Source organism: Colius striatus, chromosome 2 (assembly GCF_028858725.1).
Source record: "Colius striatus isolate bColStr4 chromosome 2, bColStr4.1.hap1, whole genome shotgun sequence".
In the NCBI taxonomy this organism is placed as follows: domain Eukaryota; kingdom Metazoa; phylum Chordata; class Aves; order Coliiformes; family Coliidae; genus Colius; species Colius striatus.
In genome coordinates, this window is record NC_084760.1 from 56,544,725 (window position 1) to 56,567,495 (window position 22,771).

Consider the following 22,771-nt stretch of genomic DNA (forward strand, 5'->3'; position numbering starts at 1 on the left):
GTGGAGAAATGTTAAATAATAGAACATTGGTTTTAAAGGTACTACACGGAAAATATGTCCAAAGGATTTATGTATATTACTCCTCTGTACTGCTTTAAACATTTCATCCCTAAGGGCTTTTATTCACTAAAGTGTTTAGGTTTTGTGCAGCACAGACATTCAAAAAAATCTCAGCACTGCTAGCATGTTTATCAAGTAGGGTGGCCAGATGTTCAGAAATACCAGCAAAGACTAAGGTTAAATATCTCCCTCAGGGGTTCCTCTTCTGAAAATATTTTATGACTGTAGATTACTCTGAAGAGTGTTGCCTTCCTGCAGCACCATGCAGAGCATGGGGAAACAGTGGCAGAATGATAAATACAGAAACTGAAAGGGCAGTTCTTTACATTTCAGAAGCATTCTGTCATTTCTACTAATACAAAAGACTAGTACCCCTAACAAAAGATAAAGAATTATAGTTTTACATACAATATCATATTATAATGTAAATTGCCTCTTAAGCTCAATGCCTGAATTATGAAGTGTATCTGATGAATTAAAAAAAAAATAGGACAGCTAATATGAAAAAGCACAAATTATTTCAGATGTCCTCCTACAAAATCAGGAAAAAATCCAGAAAGTCTTTACAGAATTGGAAATTTGGGGTTTTTTGTGAGGCTTTTTGGTAGCTTGCTGGCTAGTTATGTATTTTCTGTCTTATTTCCATTAGGAAACTTCCTTCTTGGCATTTTACCTTTAAAATGTTTCCAAAAATATTATTTTACTAGCAAATAGGGGGGTTATCTTTTTTTTTTCTTTTTTTTTTTTACTTCTGTGCTTTGGGGTTTATTCCAAGAATGTATTTGCAGTCATAATTAAGAAATGTGTTAAACCTTCTGTCAATTAGCCTAATTGATGTAAAAACCTGATTGGATCCTGGGAGAAATGAATTTCCCCAGCTGAACCTTATCAAAGAACAGCTTAACACAAAATCAGGAAGAAACCAAAACATGCAAGACTGCCAGGAAAAAAAACTTGTAATGTTTTGAGACATGGTGAAAGGAAAATTCATGTGCACAGACTGCTGCGTAGGTGGTTTAAAAAAAAAATCAAGCGTTTTTAAAATGCTTTCCTTTCAGTGCATAGACCTAATATAAAGCCTTTAAAAGTAAGAGTAGAAATGAGGAAGAGACACCTGTAAGATAAAAGATTTATCAGGAAGTAAGATCAGAGTATGGAAAGAATGGGGACTGTAAACAGGCAGTCGTTAACACGCCAGGAAACATTTTTGGGGTTTTTTTTCTGGAAATGCTTAATAAAAAATATAGTAAATACAGAGTGCATACAGAGTGGTGGAGGGTTTAGACACATGATGGGATGTGTCTCAGAATTATGTGTTAGCTGGTAAAACCACACACAGTCCTGAGCGCATGAAGCTCAAACCTGAATGAGAAACAGCTTCTGCAAACTCAGGTGTTCACCTGTGTTGGAAAATTCAGACAAATTATAGGCTTAACTGCCAAAATATTTCTGAAATATTCCAAGTTTATCCTAAGAAGACCTTCTTTTTCTCCACATCTGATGAACTGAATATTGGCTGAGAGACGGGTACTAATGAGTTCCAATTTTGTTGATAGAGAAATTTTATTTGTATCTGAAATTTCACAGAAATTTAGTCTCTCCATAAGGATTGGGACACTGTATTCCTAAATTCTTCTCAGAGTACAAAACACAGTGACCTCCTGCTAAATATCTTCATCCCAATGTAACTCCCATTTCCTACATGAAAGGGGAGGTAATAAGTTACCTGCAACTATGCTATAAAAATTGTTGTAAATTCCTTGATTTACAGAAAAAAAGAAATTCACTGGAATTACTTATTTTAATTGGCTTGAAGGTAAATGTGGGACAGATATTTCAGATTTGTCAGTTCTGATGAATAGTTGGACAAGTGGTACTAAATGCAGGTGAGCTTCTACTGGGCAGATTTTACTGTATTTAGGTCCCAAAAATGGTTCAAGAAGTTGCTATATTATTTTATGTGTTCTTATTTCTGCTAGTGCACTCTTTCAATGCCATAAAATGCCTAAGTCATGTCCATTTAAGCAGACCTTTCCTTGACCCTGTGCTTTAATACCTACTTAACTAGTTACTAAACTAAAGCCTAGCTGACATTGGTGCCATGATCCTAGAGCCTTTAAAGAATTATGACTAGATCATAGAATGAATCATAGAATGGTTGGGGTTGGAAGAGACCTTTAGAGATCATCTAGTCCAACCCCCCCATGCAGAAGCAGATTCACCTAGATCAGATCACATAGGAACATGTCCAGGCGGCTCTTGAAGACCTCCAGTGAAAATGATGCTGTTAGACTGTGTTTCTCATAACATCTTTTTCCATCATGGTTAGCCTGAATAGGAAAATACGTTCCCTGTATGTAGAAATTCAGAGCCTGTAAGAAGCAGCAAGAATGGACCAACAAGTATATCACATCTCCTCGCACCAAAATTTCTCTCCCTCTCTCTCACACCAGTGCATAAGTGTGGATGCATTTATGTGGGTGCACATCCTCTGCAGAGAAATATTTTAAAACAACAAAAATCTATCAAATGCTTTCACCATTTTTTCATCCTCTATTGAAGGACAACTGGATGGAGGGAGGGAATGTCTGAAAGGAAGTCTTAGCATCCCAGTAAAAAGAAGTACACGAAACACTACAATTTATAAGGAGCATCATCTATTTTATTCACCATACAAATGAGTGAACCCCTCACAGAGCAAATGCAAATGGTGGAGACCCAACTTCTAACCAAGAGAAGGGACATATCCCTAACACTGATGCAAGGAAGATGTTAAATGTAGTCAGTGTCAAAATGTGAAAGGAAGGTAGGGCCTTCATTTGTCTGTCTGGTTCCAGTTGTGCAGCAATTGCTTGCACTAGTCTGTATTAATAATCAGAAGACTATTAATCCCAGAAAAGCTCTCTGTGGAAAGCAAATACCACTGTAATTGCAGAGATTTCCAGAACAACATAATTTTCATCACACTAATAATACATGTTTTGAGTATGTTGGCAAGCTTTTGGATTTTAAGGTCTAAAGGTTTAAAAAGTGAGTCTCCTCAAAGGGTACATCTGTGTTCAGAATAAGAGAGCATGAGAGAGAAAGCTCAAGCACTAGATTCCTGATTTGCCTTATGCCTTGCTTCTGTTTTGTGTATTCCCATAAGCATTTCATGTCAGAGTACATGCATACATTTCTGGAGATAGCTTCTTTCAGAGACCTCTCCCAAAAGGCAGGATGGTAAGGTAGCCTCTTCAAGTTTACACACCTTCCCAGTACTACCCTCAAATGGTTTGAAACCTCAGGCATCTCCTCATACTCTCCTGCCACATCCAAGACATCTGACACAATCCTCAGTTTTACATCCAGAAGTAGTTTGCAGACTTAAAGACAAGACAACGTCAAGGGATTATCTCAATACAGATGTCAAACAAGAATGTTTTCTGCTGTCTCTCCTCTGCCTTGCCACCATCACTGTGGGAAAAACTTGGATTGTTATGATACGACACAGTCATTTTATGGTACAGCAACAGTATACTAGAAGGCAAAATTGCACTCTGTTGGGCCATGAAACAGCCCTCATTGTTTCAGACACTTTGAACTGAAAAAAAAACCAAAACAGAGAAGAAAGCAGTGCCTCAAAGCTGTAAGTCCCATTCTGTAGATCTGTCTCATCAGAGTCTCATTTGAAAGCTATACAGCTTGCACAGAGCCTCTGTGCTCTAGCCGAAGCGTTGCCTCAGCTCTAGCTACAGCCAGCCTACACAATTTGGCCTTGAACCAGAGATTGGCACTTGGCCCTTTCCTATTTAGCAACAGAGACATAGCCAGGGTATGTTTCCCTGCATCATTAATTACCCAGGTCCCATGAACGTACTCTATTTTATGAAGATAAAAGATTTCCAGTTCTTTAGGTAGTGCCATGCCTCTGCCTCATTAGTGTGGCCCTATTCCATGAGACACTTGATTTATGTCACCGCACCACTTCATGTCACTTCTTGTTCTACAGTTCACTTCATTTAGTACGTTGCATGAAGGCTACTTGCTGATGAGGGAGGGCTCCACCAGCAATGTGCTGCCCCAGTGTGCTCGTAGCCTTCAGCCTCTGCTCCTGATCATTTCAGAAAAGCAGATGTCTGGCATTGCGGTTATATGGTGATCGGCAGAGAGGAGTTGTGTTTGCCTCAGGCAACCTCCTACCAGCAGTACAATGCTTATTTTGAAATTTTATCCCTCTGCACATTTCATACTAATCCACAGCCCTTTGTAGAATAGTCAGGAATATTTTGCTCTGTAAAAAAAGAATATTTTTTAAAACAAGGAAGAAATGAAAGAAAGAGTCAAGGCCACATGTTTCCTCACTCTCTTTGCCCTACTCCTAAGCGTTCTTTACCTTCTTTAAATTCTATGTGTTTTGGTTCAAAAGTATATTTTAAATTACTACTTTATTCCTTCTTGGAGATTCAGGTGCAATTCCTGATATATGAGTTGAAACTTTTGAGATCTGCCTTCTTTCCCCATATTTCCATAATAAATATTAACCTGAGGTCTGGAATAAGATAGTTACTCCTCTCATGGGATTCTTTGGATTTAATCCAGCACATATAAACAACAATGCAAATTACGTATCTAGTGAATTAGGTGTAGTAATACTGGTGTAATATGCACCATGATACTTGTTACTGAATGTGCAAAATGAAGTTAATTTACTTAAGGAGAAAGTAGTATGAGAAATCATAATAGAGTTGAAGGTAGTTGTACTCTGCTGTACTTGAGTAAACTACATACTAATTGCAAATACTTTATTATCACTACAAGTTTCTCTTTTATTTCTTCTACTAAAGCAAAGTGCTCCTTTTCTCCCATTTGCAGAATTATTTTCTTTTACAAATACCACTACATACTAAAATTGTTGCACATCAACATACGTGCACCATATTAGAGTCACAAATCATGAAGCTGGAAGAAAATGCTGTGATTAGCTGGTTTGACCCCCCACATAACACAGGGTATAGAGAGTCCCTGAACTAATTCCTGCCCAAACTATAGATAAAAGTGTATTTAATCTTGATATGAAAATGTGTCATGACAGAAAGTTCACCACACCTCCTAGCAAACTTTACCTTTAACTTGTCAAAATTTCTAGCTTTCAGTCGAGATGTTTAAAATACATTTATCTGAAAAATTCCCTCATCTTGTCATTAGAAACATTTTACTCCCTTTTTAATTATTTGTGATGAAATTTAACCTCCTCTGTTTAGGTAACCTCCTAATCCCCCTAGTCCCCTAATCATTCTCACAGTTCTTCACTGAACCTTCTCTGTTTTTTCAAAGTCCTTTTTGAAGTGTGGACATAGAAAAATATTTTTTAAAGTTTTTTGAAAACTAGTATGAGTGGAACTGCTCTTAAGTGCAGACAAAATGTAGCATCCTTGTTTAGACTCAGAGTTCTCATTTAAATAATCACACAGCATATGATCTGTTTAACTAAAGTGTTTAAGTAAGAATCCACTTTGTGTTAATTATGTACTATGACCCACAGGTCATAGTCACTACTCCGAAGGCACCCAGTCTGTGAGACAGGTTTTCCTGTCTCTCTGTGTTCAAATACTGTCAGCTTGTACTTGAAATAACAAGAGGTCCAGATTTCTCTGAAGGAGTGTCAGCCCTCTAGCCTTTGGATATTCTAAGTTTGGTTGATTTTTAAGATTCTTTTAGGCATATAGAAACTCTGAACCTAGTGACTCTGCTAGAATAGGACTAACCTCAAATCACCAGACTTCAGTTATCTAAAAGTTAGTATCTAGTTGAAGGTGCACAGCAATAGAGCTTCTTTCCCAGACATGGAAAAACCCAGACACTTGTGCAGAGATTCATCCCAACTTACTTTAGATTAATTTAGATGCCCGAAATAGGTTTGAAGATTTGTTTACTCTGTAGGTCCCTATCTCTCACCAGTCACTGTGCAGGAAAACTAGATAGCATTTTATGCATTCATGGGGAAAAAGGAAGATAATTAGAGTTGTCATCAATTATGTTCATGATTTGGCAGGTCTAAATTTCAGAAGCTGCTAGAACAATACTGAGCAAGTGAAACCTTGGGGCAAAACTGAGGACTGGCACTTCTGTCACAGCTATTCCCCTGTGTTACAAAGAATGAAGCAACAAGTAACAATATTTGTCTGGTAAAAGAAACTTCAGTGTATTAGCATTCCATTAATCCCTCACTAAACACGTGATGTGCTTTGTTATTATCTTACTGGGTTTGGAAAAATGTATAATTCATAGCAATGATGATATAACTTGAAAGTAGCTCAAAGTTAGCGTACGTACCAGTCGTTACGTTCAAACAGCATGTTCTATTAAGGTTAGCTGTAAATGCTGCTGCTAATTCAATGTTATATTTGTGATTAGATTACATTTTTCTGCACACGATACAGAGATTAACTGGGGGAAAAAAAGAGTTGATGGAAATAGCACAAGAATTCAACTGATAGATGGTTAATAATGACTATAGGACCATGAGTTTTGCTGCTTGATAGCAGGGAGCAGATTAGTTGACATATGGAAGACAAAAGATATTATATTAGAATATTAAACCTCCTAATTATAGCATCTGTTATAAGCAATATCAGTGGGAAAAAAGCATAGACAACACTGTAGATAAAACTAATGCTAGAGGCAATGTAGGCCCACTGTTGAATGAGGTGGGTGCCCTGATGACAGAGGATACAGAGAAGGCAGAGTTACTGAATACCGCCTTTGCCTCTGTCTGTACTGCTGGAGACTGTCCTCAGGAGCCCCAGACTTCAGAGGAAGTCAGGTTAAAGGAAAAGTTTTGTTTGGTTGATGAGGACTGGGTTAAGGATTAGTTGAGCAATCTGGATGTGCATAAATCCATGGGCAATGATGGGTTGCCCCCGCAGGTGCTGAGGGACCTGGCCGAAGCCATTGCTAGACTACTCTCCATCATCTTCAATAAGTTGTGGAGATCAGGAGAGGTGCCTGAGGACTGGAGGAAAGCAAATGTCACTCCAGTCTTATAAAAGGGTAAGAAGGAGGAGCTGGGTAACTACAAACTGGTCAGTCTCACATCCATGCCTGGAAAGGTAATGGAATGACTTATCCTGGGTGCTGTCTCCAGGTATTTAAAGGACAAGAGGATCATTAGGAGCAGTCAATATGGCTTTATGAAGGGGTAGTCATGTTTGACCAACCTGATAGCCTTTTATGAAGATATAACCAGGTGGACAGATGGTGGAAGTGCAGTGGATGCACTTTATCTGGATTTCAGTAAAGCATTTGACATTGTCTCCCAAAGCATCCTCACAGAAAAACTGAGAAAGTGTGGGCTAGATGATCAGGTAGTGAGGTGAATTGTTAACTGGTTGAATGGAAGAAGGCAGAGTTGTGATCAATGAGACAGGGTCTAGTTGGAGTCCCTCAGGGGTCAGTGCTGGGACCAGTACTGTTCAATATATTCCTTAATGACCTTGATGAGGGAACAGAGGGCACTGTCAGCAAGTTTCCTGATGATACTAAACTGGGAGGAGTGGCTGACATATCAGAAGGCCTTGACAGACTGGACAGTTGGCCAGGGAGAAATCTAATAAAATTCAACAAGGGCAAGTGTAGAGTCTTGCATCTGGGAAAGAATAACCTCATGTACTAGTACAGGTTGGGGAGTGAACTCTTAGAGAGTAGTGTAGGGTAAAACAACCTGGGGGTCCTGGTGGACAGCAGGATGAGCATGAACCAGCAATGGACCTTTGCGGCCAAGAAGGCCAATGGCATCCTAGGGTGTATTAGAAGGGCTGTGCGCAGTAGGTCAAGAGAAGTTCTCCTCTGCATCTACTTTTCCCTCATGAGACCACATCTGGAATATTGTGTTCAGTTCTGGGCCCCTCAGTTCAAGAAGAGCAGGGAGGTGCTGGAGAGAGTTCAGTGCAAGGCCACAAAGATGACAAAGGGAGTGGAGCATCACCCTTATGATGAAAGGCTGAGGTAACTGGGGCTCTTTAGCTTGGAGAAGAGGAAACTTAGAGGTGATCCCATTAATGTTTACAAATATGTGAAGAGTGGGTGTCAGGAGGACAGAGCCAGGCTGTTCTCAATGATGTCCAATGATAGGACAAGGGGCAATGGATATAAACTGTAACATAAGAGATTCCAAAGAAACATAAGGAAGACTTTCTTCACTGTGAGGGTGATAGATCTCTAGAACCAGGCTACCCATATGAAGTCCCTTTCTCTGGGGACATTCAAAACCCACCTGGACGATTTACTGTGTGACCTACTCTAGATGGTCCTGTACTGGAAGGAGAATTGGACTAGATGATCTTTTGATGTCCCTTCCAGCCCCTGAGATTCCGTGATTCTGTGATAATTAAAACATACAAAAGAGAGATTGTGAAAGATGCAAATGATAACCCTAAACTGACTGAAAAAATACTATCAGGGAAGAACCTCACTAGTGCAAAACTGTGCCTGACTGAGGCAGCAGCAAGGACAATGAAGACAACTGCACTACTTAATGTGTTCTATAAGACCTCAAACTCAAGTAAATCAATATAAAAATGAAGAAAAAAATATGCTATCATCGGGACCTTTATATTTTGTATAGAAATGTAATGACCTAAAGAGAAGGCCTAAAAGGAATTGAGAAAGATGTTTCCAAAAGAATACAGAAGAATGTTAGGATGACCCTGTTAGATTCAAATCGGATGGATTGGGAAATATTATCCAGATTTTGTGCTGAAGTTGAATGAAATGGCTTGACTGAATGGTCAGAATGAGGAAAGTAACATCTCTCTGAATTAACATCTCTCTCAATATCAGTAGGGCTTCACATCTGTTTGCTGCCCAGTTGTATAACACCTTTCTTCAAAGCTAGATTCATGCTGAAGCTCAGAGTGGAATTCAGAGGCAAGCGCTTGCTAATCAGGCAAATTTTAAGTGTGAAGTCTAACATCTTGTGGTGGAATTATGCCTTTGGTGGCAATTTTGCAGACTTTTCATGAAAAACTTGTGAGCGCTCAGGCTCTCTGGGCACTTAAATATCCACCTGCCTCTGCAAATTCATTGCTTTCATTGAGGAGGAACAAGAGGCCTCTGAAAACACGAACAAAGAACTGTGAAATAAAGATCTCCATTTGCTCATGCCAAGGCTGAGCTTAGACGTAAGCACATGCTTATGTCCTCTTCTTTGATGCCCTGGTTTCCAGATAAAAAAAATCTGTGTTCACATACTAAGCAGGAGTTTGTCTTGTCCTAACCAGGTCCCAAGTCATTCAAGTGAAGGGACTGAGACAACCAGGTTAGAATAGCTTAGCCAAACTGGTCATTTGGACATAACCTCTAGCACTTTTAGAAATGGGAAGTTTCTGCCCTAACAAATTTTGTGTGTGAAGTCTGTTGGTCTGTTGACCTTTTTATTCAGTATTGTTAATGTACCTGATCTGCTTCAGTCCTTTGGAAAACAGAGACATGCTTATTAGACCTGTGTCAATTCTGGTTTGTAGACATCCAAGCAAAGGATCTGTTTAACTTGGGTAGCACATTCATATGTCAAATCGTGAAAATTGTACCTTTTATCCCTAATAAGGCCTGCTGCCAATTCAGTCCCTATTCACTGAATGTTTGGAGGCTTTTTCATTTGTCTTGGCATAAAATATTGAGGTTTTTTCAGACTCTGTTTGCTTTTCCTTCATTTTCTATAACTCTAAATTTATTCTGCAATGTGTCTGGCCTTCCACTGGACTTGCATGCCTAATATGTAATGCCTTATACATTTCCGTGTTCATACTGCAGACTTGTGTTACTGCAGATTGATGATTTATTGCCTGATAATACTGTTACACATTCTCCAAGAACTATGTATCTTCTTGAGCATTCAAAAGAGAGTATTAGTGTTTTGCTGCACTAAATGTGAAAAACCAAACAAATCTAAGAGTTTATAAAAGTGTAGCTTATCAATAACAAGAACCTTCACAAAGAGAAAGTGGTTTCTTTTCAATCTTAGATTGAACACTATATTAATGCATATCTTTCTAATTACAACAGCCTTCCCAGCAATATGTGCATTTAACAAAGTAATAAAGCAAAATAGGGACAGAGTTATTAAGAGAGAATTGTTTTCCTTTATAGTGAAGCATTGTGGGATCTATTCACTTGATTAGCAAGAAATTTAGAGAAATTTTATTATTTACTTGAAATTTTCTTTAGTTGTCTGTGTAGATAAAATATATCTATCACTTTGCGTTCATTGCTATCAAATAGGATAAAATAGATGCCTAAATCAAAACCACATTTTTTTTAAAAAAATAATTACCAAAAGCTCTTAAATCCCCCTTTCAGAACTCATTCACACTTCTTCACCAAAACATCATCACTTTGGTCAATTTAAAGATGGGACTCTATGTCAAGTTTACTTTATGTAAAATACTTGTCTACACAGCCCATTTTTTTTTCTCTTAAATAAGTGTGGAAGAACTTGCTAAACTTTCTGTCTAAATTGTAGAGCAGACTTTGGTAAAATGGATGGCTTGTCTCCTGAAATTTATGGCCTATAGCAGTAATCACTCTTCACAGTGATTTGTAATGAGACAACATACAGATTTTTGATTCAATTATCATCTCTGGCACTTTATCGTTGTGGGAGACAGAAGTCCAAAGTAGTTGGTAAGAGCTGTTCTATAGCTCAAATAAGGTTTTTCCACACAGCATTATCAACTATTGGTCAGATTCTGTCTTCGCTCTTAACAAGCACAATTTTCATATTTACATGGCAATGCCAAGGTATTTAGGAATGGTATTCGTTGGATACAATATATTTCCAATCATTAAGGTAAGGTCATTTTTGAGTTGGGTTTTTTTTACTATTTATTTGTTAATTTCACAAATTATGCTAAATGGTAGAATCCATGGTGCTCCAGATGTGACATACACAATGGCATAAGGCAAAATGATGAAAACACCTAGTTTTGTCTATTCTGTAGAGCAAGATATCCTACTTCAATAATGTTGTAATTCCATACCTATTCAATTTGATAATCATATAATAATTTCAAATAGCTAACGTAACTTCCCTACCCATGAGTTTTGATGAAGCAGAATGCTTTCATGCTCTACCAAAATACATATATGAAGATGAAGCCAAGCTGTGGTGTCTCTTGTGTGTCAGTAGATGATTTAAGGTGTCCATGATTAAAGGATACATAATTAGACAGCTGTTAGACAGTATGGATGTATCTTCCAACTTACAATATTCTCTTATTCATGTTAGATACCATACTGTACCATTAGATCACTAGTGAAAAATGAAGTGCAGGTCAGCATGCCTCTGTGCATCCAAGCACCTGGCCTCTTTTTCCATCTGTTCTGTGAACTCTTGCTTCTTTATACCTTCAGGTACTCTTTCATTTTTGTTGAAGCAGTTCACCAGTGCATTATACCACAATTAATGTTTTTCATCTTTTGGAACATTCTCCTGATGCTTCCTAGTAGGTACAACTTTACTACTGACTAGCATCATGTATCAAGATTTTTGAAAACAGGCTCAATAACAGAAAACACTCCAGGTGAAAGGTTTTTAATTGGAAATATAGTTAGAACTGACCTGCAACAACAGAAATTTTTGTTACTTCCTCTGAGAGGTTTAAGTCAACCTTTTATGCAGACTTCCCCTAAAAATCTTATACTTCCTTTATTGACTTGTAAAGGTATCAGTAGACCTTTGTCCACTTACTGTAGCTATATCAGAAACCAGGGGGAAAAATATCTTATTAAATATGACATGTTTTGGTTTTACCCTAAGTTTTCTGGTGCTATGCAGCCACACAGCGTGGCTGTCTTCAGAGATGGCTGTGTGAGTTGGACCTCATTGCACAGTGTCATCTTTGATTCTCTCATGTCTCGCCAATTAAATTATCCTCCACGCATTTTATTCTGCCAAGGCAATGCAACCAGATGAAATAAGGTCATACTTCTCAATTTTGACAATAAACTGGTGATATAGGAGAACCAAACATCTAATAATCGTTTCTTCTCTGACCCTCAGTAGCTTATTACGTTGTCTGGCATTTTTCAAAGACTTGGCTTATCTATTCAAGCCAATAATACCAAATCTGTGTCTACCAAAGATCTATTCTCTGCCAGAGCTTAATTTAAGAACTTAAAAAAATGGCACCATAAACAGTTGGAATGAAATAAAGCAAAAAAAAACCCCAAAACAAAACAAAACAAAAAAAGCCCCAACAAAACAGATTAAAAATAACATATTGCTGTTATTCTTCACAGAGTATTCTAGTAGAATGGATTAAAAACAACATAAAATAGAATACACAGCTGTAGCACTTTCCATACAGATCTCAAACCAAAAATCACCATAATGATCAGAACCTTAGAGTGCCCTGTGAAACAGGCACTATTTTCTCTATTTCAAAGATTTTGCTAGGTAAAAAAAACCCAAACAACAAAACAAAAAAATAAAACAAACAAAAAAATAAACTGAGCTGTTTTGAATCTCTTATTAAGTAGTATTGTGGCTTTGCATCACAGAAGTGGGAGCTTCTAGAGGCAAGGAGAAAGGCAGAGCATTTTCAGGGACAAAGAAGGAACACAGCTGCTATAACAGCATGGTGGCTATTGTGTGTACTGCTACCAGAGCAGAATGAGAAGGGCTATGGCTTTTTCTCTTTCTTCATGCAGTCCGTTGCTAGGATGGAGATTGTCCTTCTCTGCTGGTGCAGAAGCTTCCCCTTATCTCTTCTGCAGGGGCCAAAGCATCCCAATCTGCCATTGGATAGGTTGTCCTGAATGACCTGTGTCTAGAACAAGCAACAGAGCCACAGCCTTCACCACATGTGGGTTAAAAACCTCACAAGCCTTACATTTTTCATCAAGACTATGTGTCAAAGTAATGCTGTTGCTTGTGCTTTTCCTACCAGAGCAGTTTCAGTATCAGCATGTTAAAGAGCCTTTTATTAAGACCAAGGGAAGAGATGTGTACTGGCTGCTGAGAACCACACGGAGCTTCAGAGCTTCAAGCTGGTGATCACTCCTTTAGAGGATAACGATAGACATGCCCAGTTCAGATGAAGCATTTAGTTTTAAATGGGCACCTGATGTCTGTCGATGGCAGAGGTCTAATTTAGAATTCCTTGATCACCGTGGCTGGCACACTACCAGGTACTGCATTATATTAACAAGGTTCATAAACTGTCAGATATAACTCATCCACTTAACTCTCTGCAATGAGGCACAGACTCTGAGGACACGGCCTTTCCGAGAATGTTCTCTCTTTATAATTTGTCATTCCCCCAAATGCTTCATGTGATATGATGTTACTGGAATCTTCAGCTAAAAGGATCGAGTTTTTTCAGTTACACATAGTGCAGAATTTATTCATACATATTCTGCCACCCCAGGTGATGACTGGGACCTTTGCCATCAAGCTATTTCAAATCAGGCCAAGGACATCACTATTTTTCATGCTGAATAAACAAGGGAGTGATCCCCTGCCCTTCCACAGAAGAGCTTTAAGGGAAAAGGTGTCTTCAAATATTGAATTCAAACTGTCCTCCTGCTTGGAGGCTCCAGAGGGTAATCTCTCTTCTTACCAGCCTTGGCTGCATGGTGTGATAGTCCTTTAAACTCTCCAGTGGTTCTCCTTTTGCAGGAAAGGTTTCACAAAGCACTTTGGCATTTGCTTTTTGAAGCCTGCTTAGCTGATTTTCCTGAATGAAAAAGGTAGCACTGAAACATATCTTTTATTATAGATTACAAAGGTGGAAAAAGCCTGCAGTAGGCTAATGCTGTGAGGAAAAATAGCATTGAAATATGAGCTGAATTTGGTTCTTTTAAACATTAGATACCACAGAAAGAGGTTTTCTTGACCTTTAAACCCCCCTGACTCTTGGTGCTGTTATATTGTGCATCTAGAGCAAAATGTTTGAGGTAAGCAATGTATTTGCTAGAGTTAGAGATCCTAGGGACATGCAATGATATGGAGCACCCTATGCAGACTACTTTGTATTTTCACTGATACCTCTCTTTACTTACTCTGGAACATGAAGCTTGAGAGAAACATTTGGTTAAGGAACGTTCATTCTTCTTCATCTTCCTTACTTGCCAGAGAGAGAGCCTATCCCAACAAATATCCCACTTTCCCACTCTGTACATGGACATAGATAGAGATCACAGGCAAAGGCTTTGCCTGACTTAGTCACCTTCCTGGCAGCTCTGCTACTCATCAGAGAGATCTGTCTAGTGCTCTGCTATTAATCCACACTACCCACTGGGCTTCTGAATTACTATTACTGTATTTTAATAATCAATTGATGTTCAGATTTTATCACTTCAGGCCCTATTCATCTAGGTCACACCATTTAGACCTTTTCTTATTAATACCTTATTTCGCTTTCTTTCTCTAAGTTAATGAACTTGACTCTTCAGGTTGCTGAAGAGCTGCTTCAGCTGAGCTGTGCACTTTGCATACCATACATCAATCTGTCTTGTGAGCACCACCATCAATCTGCCTTGTCAGCACTGCCATCACCAGCCATCATACGAGCACTTTGGTCAGACCGTCGTTATGGCTTTTACACCCAGGCCACCAACATGAAACAGTGTAGTGCTAAAGCTGTCATGTTATGTGAAATTTCTTGACCCTATGACAACCATCAGGATCTTCAAATAAACAGTGGTTCACCACAGGGAAAATAAACAGCATCACAGAAAAGAGTCAGATGTTACTGGAACGTCTCTCTCAGTTCTGATGAAGTGTTCTGGCTCTTGCCATTTATGTGACAGCATTGCTCTAACTTAATCTAACATATAATGATGGTGTGTAGAGCAAATTACCTATGCTTCCTTCCCGAACTTTTACTTTACACGGTTTTAATGGTTGGCCACAATCCTGAGAAACTGTCAGACACAACAATGTATTACTACCTTTCTCATATTTTACTCAGCCTCCTCTGAATGCTTCCGTTTCCCGGATCCAAGGCTCAGTGTTCACACTCACATGGTCGAGATTTACTTGCCATATGGGTGCCTCAACAGGGAGAGATAGGTTTTCACTGGACAGAAGCACTCATATGTGTTTCTTTGTGAAAAATGTAGAGTTCTCTCTTGTACCATCAAAATGTTTTCCCCATACAATCTGCACAAACTCTTTTTTTTTTTCCTACTGTCCCTTAAAAGAGTAAGTAGCATTGTTAATCAACTGCTTCTTCTAATGCAGTTCAATTTAAAATGCTAGACATTCATTTGATGGGCTGTGAGCATTCTGTGGCTTTGTTAGATCTGCAGAATAAAGAACCAATTTTTCTTATCCTAATCCTGTGGCTGTCTGCAAAAGGTGACACACAGACATAATGATAAGAAAAGCTACTGCTGCCAAAGGCAGTCAGATACCAAAGCCAGATGATTAAATCATTCCAAAGCATTTCCAAAAGAAAAGAGAGGAAGAAAGTCCAAAGTTTTTTCTGTAGAAGATCTCTTGTTATAAAACCTTCAGAGCAAAGCCCACAGACAGACACATATACACTTTTGTTTTAATAATCCACTCGTATTAATGATCAGGATGATACACGTTTTAAAGCCTTTTACTTTAGTTTTTGTGTTTCAATTTCATTTTTTGCTTTTTTACTTGGCTATTGCTGAGTGGATAGAGGCAGCTGTCCTTGTTTTAAAATAAATGGGATTATTTTTCCCAATCTGCGCAGCTCTAATGGCTAAATCCCTTTGATGTAAACAGCAGTCACTGTATACTGTTGACCCTTGTACAATCAGACCTCTGTTTTTAACAGTGACAAGTTAAGTTTTAGAGCTATGCCGTGGAAGGAAACAGAGCAATGGACTTTTCCATTTGCAGGAACTTGTAGGCTCAGTTTGGACGGAATTAATGAATACATGTAACCAACTATATCCTTTAACACTAATCAGATGAGAAATAGTAAAGTGGAGACTATTCCACAAAAGCAGAAAAGGGAAAATTTAAATTTCTCTAGTTTTTAACAGGGTTGATTTGCATTTTTTTTTTACACCATTCATGCCTCCAGTTTGCACTGAGCAACGCATACTTGAACAGCATCCACCATTTGGTAAACATAGCTACTGGAAAATTTGCTCCTGGCTTCCTAGCTCCATTACTGCTCTAAGTTGAGATCTGTGGATCAACACAGGCCAGCCTACTGTGGCCTTCCCTCTGCCCCTTGAGATGTGCCTGCTTCATGTTCCTGAGGGAATTCAGCAATCTCAGATAGGTCACTTTTCCTGTGTGAGCACAAATGTAAAGTTCAGCATCGAACCTGAATCTGGACAGTGCTCCACAGTTCAGTAAACAGAGAGGTCAGCAACAAGCAATCCATGGTTCCATCTCATACAAGTTGGTAGCCTCTGTATTTTTTACTGTCTTTGATGTCAGAAGCAGGAAAAAGGATTTCCTACTCTTTAGCTGTGAGATGAAATATGGAAAAGCACCAAATATCATACAGTTATCAAAAGCATAAATCACACTGAAATATCTGAGAAGAGGGAATATTTGTAGAAAGTTTTAGGTCAAATTTGCAGAAAAGTCTCACTAAACTTTCAGGAAATTTAGGTCAAGCCAAGTGTCTGTAACACAGCTTCAAAACAGGTAAGTGTCTCTTGCTTTCTACCATTGTCAAAGGTTTGCACAGCTCTTATCCGACAAGCCACAGTGCTGTGATTTTCAGTGCCCCTGTGGTCTCTTCAATTCATCAGGAGGAAAAGCTTGCCAGGGAAGATGCTAAGGGAACAGCTGCCTCGAACAAGTCAGAACTGCTCTCAAGCTCCCAACAGCATTTCAAACAAAAGCATTCTAGCAGGTTTTCATGGTGATCTTAAATGCTTATACAAAAAGGAAATCTCCAGAAAATTGAATAGTCCACTGAGAAATAAAGACTTGATGCTAAGCACCATTTAGACAGCTGATATAAAAAAGGTTATGATGCACTTGTTTAAATAAATGCAATTTTTATCACACTTCTATTTTCCAATATTTCTAGATTTATCTCTATTTATGATTCTTATTTTTACTGTGTCTGCTGAAAAAGAAAACCTTTGGGCAGCTTTCATCTTAAGAAAAGAAAGAAAAATAATTTGACAACTATAAAGCTAAACCAAACTATAAGCTTGGTAAGGTTTTAAATGTCATGATTGCCTACTAGACATTATTGTGGACATGGCAATCTGATATTGTCTTTCTTCAATACTAATTGTATTGCATAGAATAAAGCTACTCGGCCATACTAATGAATTACTCTTTCCAGACAGCACACAGATAGTTAATTCTGTAGAAGAATGACTGCAAGGCCGCACACTCTACATTCCCCATCAGGAATTTGGCCTGATATCAGTAGTTTTCCAGTGCTCATTTTACGATGAAAGATAAGTTAAACTTGGAGGACCGACAGAGATCTCATAATGTTAAATATAAGCACAAACAAAAGCATACCTCAACAGAGTAGTTTCCATGGAACATAGTTTGAGTTCTATATTAAACTCTAGCAATGATTTTCACTTACTGAAATGGCACTGCTGCAGACAGTGAAATCATGCTTGAAAGGGTTTTTCTAGGGAACAGCTTTCGAACCCCCATGACACTGACACACTTCTACAGATATTGAAGGAAAGGTCTCTGTCTCACCTTTTCTGCTAAATAATGAGTAGAATTTTTCTGATAATCAATACACTGGAAGCTTTCTAGATAGTGATTCTCCACTTGTTTATTTTTCTTATAACTTACTTATATATCTCCAGCCTCCAAAAATACATTTTAAAGAAACACTGTTCCTTAAATACACAGCATTACAGTCCTCTGTAAAAAATATTATTAAATTGCACATGGTTAGACTTGTAACATCACAACTTTGCAGTATAATTTTCCAGGGCCAAAATTGGCCTCTATATAATTCTGCATTATTATTGCTTGAGCTAGCCCATTTTTTGCTAAGATCTTAAAACCATGGTGTTTGTAGAATCCTGCAAAAAACTTAATAATGAAAAATATACAAGCCTCAGCTGTTTAATAAGATACTGTAACATCTTTCCATGGGAAAACGTCATGGTCTTGTGTGTTTTAAGTCTAAAATCCATTTCTTGTGGCAAAGTCCAATTATAGAAAACACAGTCATTCAGTGAAGCCAATACCATGTATTATTTCCATAACTCTTAACTCATTCATCTTCATCTTGAGCCTTCTCCTCATCACCTTTTCCCATTCAGAGCTTAACACACTTTTAGCTCTTGTTTCTTCCTTGCTGTCATTCTCTTGTTTCATGTGTCCTGCTTAATAAAGATAGCTCCTAACAGTTATCCGTATAGATACTGTTTTAAAAGCGGGAAAGGGGGAAGCCTTGACCAGGAATGATGAGTTCTCATATAATAACCTTTTCCCCAAATCTGATGCTATTTGCAGTGGATGAAAACATTCATCTCCATGAAAGAAGTGGGGAAAAAAAAAACCAAAAAAACGAGACAAGGTTTTGATCAATACTAATTCTGATTAAGTTTGATCACAGCACTTGACATTTTGAGCAAGTTTGGAAGTACACTTACAGAAAACTCAGTATCTGCTAAGAGTCTCTAGCACTGTAATACAACACTGCTGACTTGGGTAGGGAAAATCCTGTCTACTTTTTTGTTTGCCTTATGAGATTATAATCACGGAATCTTAAGGGTTGGAAGGGACATTAAAAGATCATCTAGTCTGACCGCCCCTGCCAGAGCAGGATCATCTAGAGTAGGTCACACAGTAACTCGTCCAGGTGGGTTTAGAAGGAGACTCCACAACCCATCTAGTCATCCTGTTCCAGTGTTCCATCATCCTTACATTGAAGAAATTCTTCCTTGTGTTTCTTTGGAACCACTTATGTTACAGCTTGTACCTGCTGCCCCTTGTCCTATCATTGGACATCATTGAGAAGAGTCTGGCTCCATTGTACTGACACCTGCCGTTTACATATTTGTAAATATTAATGAGATCACCCCTCAGTCTCCTCTTCTCCAAGCTGAAGAGCCCCAGCTTCCTCAGTCTTTCATCATAAGGGAGATGCTCCACTCCCTTCATCATCTTGGTGGCCCTGCACTCAACTCTCTCCAGCAGTTTCCCATCCTTCTTGAACTCAGGGGCCCCCAGAACTGGCCACAATATTCCAGATGCAATTGCACAAGGCCAATAAGATGAAGCAACTTAGTTCTATAATTAATATAATTGCTAAGCCTTTTGTAGTGCTGTTATATTGCTGATTTCTTTCAGCTTTCTTCTTTATTTTTTCATTGGAAGAAGCAATGATGGTTTTATCAAGGTGTTTATAGATTAAAGAAAAAAAAAATAAAACATGTTTGAGATCATTGTTTATATAAGTGCTCATCAGATGCCATCAAAGCAACACTCAGGGAACTGGTGCAGAAATGGGCAATGCATTACTTCATTTCATCACTTTCATCACTGCATCAGCAGTGTTCATGTATACTCTCATATGGATATATCAGGAAAAGTAGTAAAGACCAGATTTTTTCAAGATGCAGAAAATGAGATTCAGAAAAACACACATTCACTAATCACTGTATTTGTAAATGAACAGGAGGGTTATTAGCAGTTCCTTCTCTGAAAGCCCATACTACAGCATTAAAATGTGAACGACACAGATGCAGACACCTAGTCTGGAAGGGTTTGGGATTCAAAACTGATCTTCTGTTCATGGCACCTATTTCTTTTTATTACTAATTGATTTCTAAAAGAAAGCTTGGTTAATTTAAAAAAACAAAAAACAGCAACAACAAAAAAGGCAGGGAGGCGCAAAGCAACAAGAGTTTCCAAACTAGCTTTCCTAGTTTTAAACTGATTTTCTGAGACAGTCAAGAAACTTCTTTGTCTCTGAGGACCCATGGCCTTTCTTCTCACATAAAACAAAAATCTTTCTGAGATACTGAATCAGGAAGTCTCTGCTTTGTGTAATTATAGAACTGCATTTAGCACTGCTATGTTTGAGGGCTTTCCGGGATTACATTAAGTGATGAGACTATCCTATATCATTTGGGGCTTGTGTTTTTTTTTTTCTCATCTTCTTCTCCAGAGAGAGGAGTGTGTTCAGTGAAGTGATTTGTTTGGAATTTATTTTATGTGTTTTGTGCTGTACATAGATACATTGTGGTGTGTTTTTCTTAGAGAAAGAAGGTCAAAGAAATACATCTTGCACTAAAACAAAGGTGGTAAATTTCACAAGAGCCTTTCATCTATATGGGAATTCATTAACAGTTTTAGCTGACTGGTTCCCAAGAAATCTTTCCCAGATGTATAGATGAACTGTATGCTTCCTACAGGAAGTCCTAGTCCACTGAGGAGAAGCATCTCAGAGGCTTCTGTAGTCACAGTAAGCTCAGGTGATCAAGAATCTTCAAAGTAAAAACTGTCATTTTTGGTTCTGAACCTCAGCTCTCAGTGTGTGCCCTCTGATGATGAAATTATAACATAAATCTTCAGTAGATGTCATTGGATCAGAACTGATAAATTGCTTAATTAAAAAGAGGAAAAAAAAAACCAAAACCACTAATGTGATGTTCAAATTAAAACAAAATTATTATGTGTACCAAGCAAAAGATTGGATAAATGCAGGAAATGGGAGGTTTGTTTTATGAACTCTGATTATCTCAAGGGAAACAAACTTCCATTTGTATTTAGAATAGACCAATTTTTAGCTTTAAGGCACTCTTTTAATCAATGAGCTCATCTGATGAAATGCTGTAGGATTTATTTATATATCAAATGAGTTCCGTAGACATTTAAGGGGTGAAACTGAATACAATTAAAAGATCTGTTGTAAGCACAGTTTGATACAGGAGTTTTTGCCGTGTTTTGTGAGACAAATTTAGTCAATAACATCTGAACTTGTGGCATTTTATCAGATACTAAGGTATTAAACTGAACTACAAGAATTTTTACCATTCACACCTACTAGAGATGCAACTATTCAGCTATCTTGTATCTGATGGTCTGTAAAAAGAGAACAGAGAAACCATTATTGCCAAGGTTTACGTCTATGAATGGAATCATTTATGAACAACCTTTCGGAGCCTAATTCTTTGCTGAATTAAACTTCATGTAATGTCATTGAAGTCAATGAGGTTATGCAGGGCATAAGTCAGTGGAGCAAATTAGCCCTCTGTCTTGACGCCAAGAAATCAAAGGAAAGAATGATCTGATAAAACAGAGATGAAATGCTGATATTAGCTGAATGCCACTGTTCTTGGTATAACATGTTCTTTGTGTCCAGTGGTGAATATTTCATCCTTCCCAGGTGTAAAATCTTCCCAGCAGCACTGTAAGGCAGATTTATAATAAATGACAAAATTAATGATTTAGTTCTGTTGTAATGCAGCTTCTGGCCTCCCAACAGGAACTTAAGCAGCAGTTAGCAGACAACATCTCTGTGGGCTGCAGTGTGATCAAATCAAGTCTTCATCTCTTCAGAACAGTCTTGTGGGTTTTTATTTTTCCTTTAGCCATCTCTCATCTATACAGACATTAGAAGCTAACATTCATAGGTATGGAGAGTTTTTGATATAGAAATCTGACAGAAATACCAGGAATATCTGTGTAAGAACTGGAGTAATTTAGTCATGGTCACAGCCTCAGGTATGAAGGCACTAGAAAACAGAATGGATTTGCTTGCATTTCATATCTGTGGGCAATGTTAAGAGCTCTAAGAACTCACAATATTGCAGTGACTGTAGAGGTGCCTTGGATTAATTAAAAAAAAAAAATCCATTTTCAGTAACCAGCATTTGTAGCAATATATGGACTTCTCTCAGATTACAGCCTTTTTACTGTCTGACCCACTGATTATTTTGTCTGAAATTAAGATCATCATCTCCCTCAGCTGGAGATTATGGGTTTTGCACCATGCACGCAGAGCGTTCAGTCCTGGCTGAAGCCTTCAGGCATTTTCATTACCCATATAAAGAACTAATTCTTACAGTCTACCTACAGTTAGGTTTGCAGCTCATGAAAAGATCTCTGTGAAGTGACCTGTACAGAATAACACATTTCAACAGCACGGCTCACTTTTCACTACAAAGAGATCAAACAACCTAAAGTCTTTTGACGTCCTAGCATGCAAAATTCAGTGACGAGCTAAAGGATGAAAAACGGTTTATTGGCGAGCAGTAGAGAAAACTCTCTAGACCCACACGTAAGGGAAGTCATGTAAAGCGTGCAACACGTGGCACAAGCTGCTGATCCGGTGTTTGTTCTGTTGCTTCTGGTGTAACTTCTCAGTGATGACAGAACTTTGTGGAGGGACCAGTACGGGATTCACATGATACTTGTTCCAAGGCCTGTGTGATATTGTCCATTTATTCCCTTTTTTTTTTTTTCCAGGTCATAGTGTGAGGTAAACAATCTGCCACTTGAGAAACAGACCAGATTTTCATGGTCTTTAAACCCTGTTGCTTCCATATACAATCCACTTCTGGGCATGGCATGAGTGCTATGTGTATCTTGAAGCTGGTGGGCTACTGAAGTATGGGAACAAATCCCACTGATCCACAGCCCAAACTTCAAGTCATAAAATATCACTACAATGCCAGTTTACAAGTGCACTGAATTCATCCTCACTTTAGCTGGCAAGGTTCTGCTAGAGGGTTGAATTTGTTGGATAATATATCCAATTTTGGAGAGAAATATTTACATTTTCAGTGG

At 38.3% G+C, this 22,771-nt stretch overlaps 1 protein-coding gene across 1 annotated transcript in view; it reads left to right on the forward strand.

Moving 5' to 3' along the window:
- Positions 1–22,771, forward strand: part of NKAIN2 (sodium/potassium transporting ATPase interacting 2) — a 303,333-nt gene that overhangs the window by 262,614 nt on the left and 17,948 nt on the right. The window lies entirely within an intron of this gene.